Source organism: Zosterops lateralis, assembly GCF_965231275.1.
Source record: "Zosterops lateralis genome assembly, chromosome: Z".
Taxonomy (NCBI): domain Eukaryota; kingdom Metazoa; phylum Chordata; class Aves; order Passeriformes; family Zosteropidae; genus Zosterops; species Zosterops lateralis.
In genome coordinates, this window is record NC_139800.1 from 25,840,782 (window position 1) to 25,849,087 (window position 8,306).

An 8,306-nucleotide genomic window follows, 5' to 3' on the forward strand; every position below is an offset into this window, starting at 1 on the left:
ATGGAAACCCCTTTCTAGTTGTGGCGAGTAGTAAAGGTTCATGGGAGTTTGCATGTTAATGAAGTTACTCCAAATAAGGTCATGTTTTTATGATTACTGAGTTATGTTTTACAAATATGGTTATGTTCCCAGCTTGGGTTTCTAATTGGACCCTTACCCTTAGACCTACCCTATATATTGTCACATTTTCCTCAGTTTTGGGTCTTTGAAGGAGCCCTATATGTACAGTGTATTTCTTTGTTTTGCTATTAAAGTCTTTGCTTTTCAGGCTTCCTTCATCGTTCCCACTTCTTATTCATTGACATTAGCGACTCCTGCTAGCAGGAACGTCCTAGCCCATGCCTCCCTGCTGACAAGGATCTATTGCCACTCCCTGCAGCTAGACCTGGGCAGCGACACTCTCCATCTGCAACAGGAGGTCATAGCCATGGGCATGCAGACTCTGAGCAGTGGAATTCACTGTGAGGTTTGGATTAGGTGTGCATCCAGCTCACGTTTCGGCTTTAATTTGTTTGACTCCATAGTCTCACACTTGCTTTCCAAGAGGAGTCATACGTACAGGAATTTTCAGGGAAAGGGTTAATCCTATCACATTTTCATCTAGTTTATTACCTTTGTTTCCATGAGCCCATCTTCACCAGAAATTGAGACCTTCACATACAATAAAGTATAAGGAGTACAAGACCCATCACTGAGCACTGTGATGCTTTTCCTGTACTCAAATGCCCATAGATAGGGCTTGGAGCACACTGGGCTAGTGAAAGATGTCCTTGCCCATGGAAGGAGGTTGAAAAGAGATGGATGGTCTTTAAAGCTCCTTCCCACCCAAACGATTCTGAGATTCTGCGATAGCTATAATGACCAATCTCCCCTCAGAACAATGGGAGACGGTGGTGTCCCAGTAAGACTGCTTTTCTCTAAATTTATTAATGGATGATGTTGCAGCAAAAAGCACCACATTTTCTAGAAATGCTAACTTCTCAGGAGCTGGAGCAGACTCAAGGGTATTTCACACAACTAGGCACATCAACAGAGCTTAAATCACAGAGGAGATAATTACATAGCTCCAGGAAATTACACAGCCCCAAGTAGCTGTTCTCGTATACCCAGCTTGGGCTCTGAATCTTCTCATAGCGTCCAGTTGCCACGATAGCTAGGCTTCAGATGTGCTTTCTCTGATCTCTCTTATTTACCTGCTTTCAGGTGTTTTGTGAAGCTTAAAATAGCAAATGTGTTCAGTTCCTGGTAGTGGAAAGATGCTAGAGGAAGCATAAATTATTAACTTTTCTAAGGCAGAGATTTGCATTAATTATGTGAAATTAAGCATTAATTTCTACTTATAAAGTGCAGTACATACATTGCAGTTTTGAAATGTCTCTTGAGGATTTTATTTGGTATTCCCTTCATATTTTGTTTAATTCTATAAAGTTCAGCATGACTGAGGATGACAAGGAGAATTTTTTTATTAGTATTTATTTGAATAATTGAAGAAATTAGGTTTACTTGAATTTGAAATAATTACAGTGAATTCCTGCTGGCACAAGAAAGGACAGATTTCATCCCAGTGCTCCATGGATACCATGCCAGCTGTTTTCCATTTCACATGTATGAAGAGGTTTGCCAGAATCCTTTAAATCCTATCTGGCATCAGGTATCAGGTATCCAAATGATTCTTATTTCATCTCGTCCATCCGTGTTGTCATCTCTTGATATTTTAAATCTGCAAGCTCTTCTGAGCAAGGATCATATCATTACATATACATAGTGATTGTTACCGAAAGTCTGTAATCAATGAGTGTTCCTATAATACAGGTAGTTATGGAAAAAACTAGCAATCCAAGCCCAAATGACAAGGCATTTCTAAATAACATAAGTAGATCTTGATAGTTAAATTAACTGTAAAATCAGAAGGGACACTGGATAGCTGCCTAAAAGCCTGTGAAGAAAATGTGTACTTGCACATCTTCATTTTGATCATCCTGAAAATACCAGAAAACATAAATTAAGGTTTTGTTTTCCAATTAACAGTGAGAAGAGCTGTCAACTATTGGTTTTAAACCAAACTGAGTAAGTACACAGTAAAATCCTTTTAGCCAGATTTCTACACTTTGCCAAATGACTTCTGGTGGAGAACAAACCAGGTAATATATTCAGAGACCTTAGCATTACACAAGATACAGCTGGAAAGAGACATCCAAAAGTTAAGCCTTAAAAATTATTGTTAAGGGGGCAGTAATGCCTTCCTGTGACTGACTCCACACCATGAAGCCATGTTCTGGGTTGCAAAAACAGTTATCAAAAGTTTATCTGTAAAAAGTGATGGAATGATGGAATAATTTGGGTTTTAATGGACATTTACATAACATCCAGTTCCATACCACCTTCCATGGGCAGGGACACCTTCCACCAGAGCAAATTGCTCAGAGCCCTATCCAACCTGCTTGGGGACACCCCCAGGGGTGGGGCAGCCAGAGCTACTGTGGTTGACCTGTGCCAGGGCCTCACCACTCTCATTGTAAAAAATTTCTTCCTAATATCTAGTCTAAATTTACATTCTTTTAGCTTAAAAGCACTATCCCTTTTCCTCTTGCTAGAGGTCTAATAAAATGTCTGTCCCCATCTTTCTTATAAGCATCCTGTTAGTTTTGAAAGTCTGCTCAGTGGACCATGACCATCACCATAAGGGAAAACTGGTATTACGTAGCTCCAATTGTTAAAATGCTTATTCAGGTAAGAAATATTCTAATACCCAGAATATTTTAAGGAAAAATCTTGTCATGCTCCATAGTCAAAGAGCAGGTGAACATTAGGATTGGTTAGAATTAGAGAATGTACAGAAAACACTCTCATGCTCCTGCGCATGTGCATCCACACACTGAATGCAAGAAAAGCCATGGCTGTCCAATTCCAAAATGGATTGGGCCTAGAGAATAGGAAGATAAGTCAAAACCATAAGCAAGGGAAGAAAATTCCTCCTAACACAGGACCAATAGCTGGACCAAGAAACTTCAGCCTAAGAAGGAGATGAATGAAGAAGGCTGGGAAAGAGTTCTTTAAAATCTGCAATGCCATGTCCAGTTCTGGGCTACCCAGTACAAGAAAGATAAAAATCTTGCTGAGGAAGAGACTTTACTGTGAGGAGAGGCTGAGAGACCTGAGGCTGCTCAGCCTAGAGAAGGGAAGAGAAGGCACAGGGGTATCTTATTACAGGGGTATCTTATCTTATAAACAGACAGTGGGAAGGAAGGGAGGGTCAGACAGTTCCCTGTAGTGCCCAGTGGCATGACAAGAGCTGGGGAGGTGGTCAGTTGGAGGACTGGTTGCCCAGAGGAGTGCTGAAATCTCCATCAGTGGATATGTACAAAACTCAACTGGACATCTGCTCCAAGCAGTCCTGTCTGAGCAAAAGAGTTGGGCCAGGTGGTCTCGAGAAGGTCCTTCCGTCCTAAGCTATCCTGAAAATCCTGAGTGGTAAGAAAAAAAAAGGAGTGAAGAAGAAATTACTGTATTTTTCTTAGTGAACAGATGGTATTGAAAGGAAATGAAGACAAAGGTTGGAAACAAAAGATCTTTTTACACAGTGCATAATTGAACTATGGAGCTCTTTATCATAGTGTTTGTGGATACTAAATAGCAATTAGATAAATGCATGGAAGAAACATTCATCAAGGTCAGTTAAATACAATATTACCCACAATTGAAGGATTTCTGAATCTACAACTCATTGAAAACTGAGAGGATAAACAGGAAAATATTCATATATTCTTACCAACATAGCCTCACTCTTCTTTTAACTTTTGTTACTTGTCACAGTTGAAGGCATGACATGATACAACTGACCTTGCATAGCTGGTCCTATGTTTAAAAGTACAATGCATGTGCATTTTGTAATCCATTTCACTGCACATGCTCTGGGAAAGAAAAAAAGAAAAAAAAAAAAACAAGACAGAATGTTTGTCTTAAAAGACGAAAATATGCCTTAAGAAGAAAAATAAATTATTTGCATAGAGGTCAGGTTTGTTCAACAAGAAAGTTCCATACTCTTCTGCTTTTTATGAGTGCCAAGGCTTTAAAATATATATATATATATATATATATATATATATATATAAAATACAGGAAATTCCATGCTGAAAACTATTCAAACATAAGTGAATATTTAATATGCTTTTCAGAGGTTTGGTCTACTTCTAAAGTATAGAAGTTTAAATAAAATTACTTAAATTACTTAATGTCAAATGAGAATTAGGAAGCGTTTAACTTCTGCAAAACACAAGAGTATATTAGTATGCAGGTGTCCTGAGCAGCTTACCGGCTAGCTTGCTCACTGGTCTGCATACAAGGGGTACAGCCTTGTACCTTTTAGGTTTGGTGGGTCTGAACCTCAAGGAGGAACGTGGCAAACGGTGTGAAAGAAAGGAGGACTCTTCATGTGGGTAGCAACCAGGTTTATTCCACCTGGAGGCCCACCTGAAATGTGAGGTCTGTGCTTCAGGTGTCAAGTTAAGTAGAAGGGGCGTAGACAGGGAAGGGGAGTACCTGGAACCAATCCATGGGGTGGGGGGGGAGGGGCGGGGGGGGGGGGGGGAGGTGACCAGGAACAGGGGACACTTAGACACTTAACCAAACAATAAGAGAAGGAGGGAACCTGAGAACTTGGAACTTGCCAAACCACTGAGCATCTCCACCAGAATTTTCCAGGCTTTTAGGCAGGGTTACAGGGTGATTGACAAGACCCACCACCAGGGAAGAACCACAGAGGGTTTGGGCATGGGGGATATTGGGACAAGCCATTACAAAACAAATATCAGAGGCATACAGATTTTGGGAAACCCAAAATGCACACCGCAACATACTAGGAGATTGAAGATTTTCCTGTTTAAAAAAGCAAATCTTACAGTTTTAAGAAAATCTGAGCATGTGCTGAAGAAATGTTTTATCATAATTAATTTTTAGGCAAAATAGGGAAGAATTTGATTTGCATAAGCCAGAAGACTGTCTATCTCTCTAATGGACTAAAATTGAGAAGATTGAACCCTAGGTGTTATCTTTAGCTTTGATTAATGTCAAATAAATAAGTTAATAAGAAGCTACACCACTGGCTTACAGTGCAGGGAAGAAAAGTCTGGGTAAGAGTTTTCATACTTCCTTTTTGGCTGAAGACCTATGTGCTCAAACAGAAGAATAGGTTGATGTGACAGGATTTTGTGCAAAGATTCTGAACAAGGTTGAAAATGAAGAGAAATTGGACAGTGTGGGGATTAATTGAAGTCTGGACAAGCAAGTTTTCTCTTGAAGATGAGAGCAGCTGAAGCTGCCTTTGAAGTGATGTCAGTGGGACACTGTGATTAAATACATCCTGTTTTTAAAGCATGGCCAGTCTCCATGGAGCAGTGGTTATGAACCAGATCAATTATGCTTCAGTATTTATTAAGGCTGTGTTTTTTACTGCTTTTGCCTTCACTCCAGGTCTTTGAAATGAGATGGCAGAAAAGGAGGAACTCCTTACTTTGTTTGGGTAGGAAGAATCCCATGGAATATCTTACCTCTTTCTTCGTCTAAATTAGTTTAGAATATTCCAGCTTTAGGTTTTGTGGATTTGGTTTTGTTTATTTTCTTTCTTCCCTCCCCCCAACCCCCCTCCTCCCCATATCTGCTCTGGGTGAATACTGACTTCAGTGGCCAGCACCTGAACCTGATATGTGCTGTGTCTTGAAGCTGTTGTGACCTTTATCTGAAGAGCTGAACACAGCTGTAACTGTTCTAAGTCTCTTTGTCTGCAGTTTGATTTCTTTGATAATACTCTTTGATTATGTGTGATGATAATTAAAGAACATTTAAAGCATCGTACACAAAAGAAACATCTAACTGTGCTGGAAGCAGGATAAAAATTGCCTTTATTTAAATGCTGAGATCATAAGGAAAGAAAAAGGAGGAACCTGAGTGCTTAAAACAGCTTTTGAGCAGAATTTGAGTGTCTGTGCTGCTGACTCCACCAAGTCAGATCACTTTGATAAATCTCTCAGTCGCCCTCTTTTACCTTAAAATTTGTGCCTCAGGTTGAGCATGATATTATGCCTGTTTTGCTGGGTTTAAACTCTACCAGCACTTAAATCAGGGCTCTAAGAGGAGGTAAGCTTTCAGTTTGTGGCAGCCCCAGTCTGATGAGTTTGTTCTGAAGAAATAGGAAAAAAAGTGCCCTTCAGGAGAATCAGACATCACGCAGAGTTTCATCAGACATTTTACAACAGTTGTCAGCTACTGATGAAAGTTCTGCAGGAGAGCCAAAGCCTGTGTCCTTCCTGGGCTCTAGGCTGACATAGTTTCCCTGAATACTGCTTCTTTCCATGGGCTGTGATTTCTCTCAGAAATCTCTGTACTGAGAGAAATCAGTACCATACTGATACCACCATACTCCAGGGACTCTGGACCATACTACAGAGCAATGACATGACCAGAACTTTTCTGTGTGGCACAATCCCCCAAGCTGTTGGACTCCTCATTCATTAAAGCTCATAAAAGCATCTAGTTTTGATGACTGATATTAATTACCTCTTGGATATAATCTCTCTTGTCTCCAATTATTTAAATACTCTTCTGAAAAGTCAAGTGAGAAAAAGAGGAAAAAATCCCTCCTGGGAACTGCTTCCATATCCACTATTCTTAACCCATTGACTGTTAATTATTCACTGTGCGTGAGCTCACATTGTACTTTGCAGAAAAGACACCATGAAAGATGTTATAGATAGAGTTTATGAACACAAAGAGCTTTGTAAAACCACTTTTAGTCCATAGCAGTCAAGACAAGCCTATGCTCCAGTAAGTCAATTGCCTCTTAGATGATTTGGACAGACTTTTCTAAAAGTCAGCCCACAGTGACTGTTATTTTTAATCACTTTTCCACAGAGGGGCTCACTATGAAAACAAACCTGGCACTGCTGACGAATAGAACTGAGGATATTGAGGTTTTTCTCTCCCAAAAGAAGTAAAAATACAGATACATATTTTACATGTATATTTTGTTAAGGTCTGTTTTCAGCATAATGTTTTCAACAGGTGGAGCTTTTTGATTAGCTGAAATTAACTATAGTATGTGAAAATAATACCTGCCACAGGAAAAGACCCAGAGTGACACAGCAGGACATGAGAGGCTGCTCTGGAAGAAACAGTTTTCCCCTGAAGGCAGTAGAGCTCATTTTGGGATTCCACTTTTATCATGTGCTGTGGTATCTCAGTATGTAAAAGAAGGCCCCAATCAAAAGGGAATTACTGCCTGCAGATCATGCTGTCTGAGACATGAAAAATGATGTGCTGCTTCCATGGGTAATGATTTACTGCCGCAGCACAGGTCCCTTAGAAAAAGGGCTTCTATAATTTTGTTTCTTCCTAAAGGATGAGGAAAGGACACCTGTGCTTTTCAGATCTTTCTCATAGTGAGTTTCCACAGGAGATTGTCTCTACCAGCAAACACATTTTAGGACAGCCTTTTCTTCCTATTGTCCCATGGCTCATTCTTGCCTCTTGTGTTACACTGCAAGATTGTGAGGGATAAAATCATACGAACTAACATGAAACATAGTGAAAAATACAGGGTTCTCCTGAAGGAAGAAATCAGATGAAAAAAGTTTAACTGGGAGAAGTGATGAATGTAGTTAAAGTACTTCCAGTTCAAAGGAAGATATGCCTTCTTAACACTTAAATGAAGATAAATCAATTTCTGTACACGGCTTAGAGCCCCCAGAAACTGTGATATAAGTGAAAAAAGTTCCCTACATGTTAAGGAATGACTGTACCTGCTGAGCAGTACTATGGAAGGAAACAGAGAGCACACTGCTCTGTCTTTCCTGGCCCCTGGGGAATATCCTATATTTTGGAAAGGCAGCTGAGTTTCTAGAATAAGTCCAGGTCTTTCTCCATGATCCCACTGCCTTTTAAGGGCTTTCTGTGAAGAGCTGTAATGCTTTGGAAAAATTTTGTTATGGGCTGAGGGTGGTTTAGAATTTTGGTGTCCATTCATCTTGTTTCCTAGTCTTTTAACAGTCAAATATTCTAGTAAGATAAATGAATGGCAGAGAAACATTTAATGAAATCGATTAAAAATCTTGGAAACAAAGGGTTTAATAGCCATTTAAAATCATCAAGCTTTTTTATTTGCTTCAGGCCCATCAGCAGAGTTGTTGGAGACTGCTGTGGAGTTTGAATTAGGTGAACTGAAACTGTCTTCCAGGAGACATGCACATGTGAAGGGAAGTAAGCAAAATCAGAATCAGTTACAAAAGGAGAAAAAAGACAGTGTTGGCTTTGCT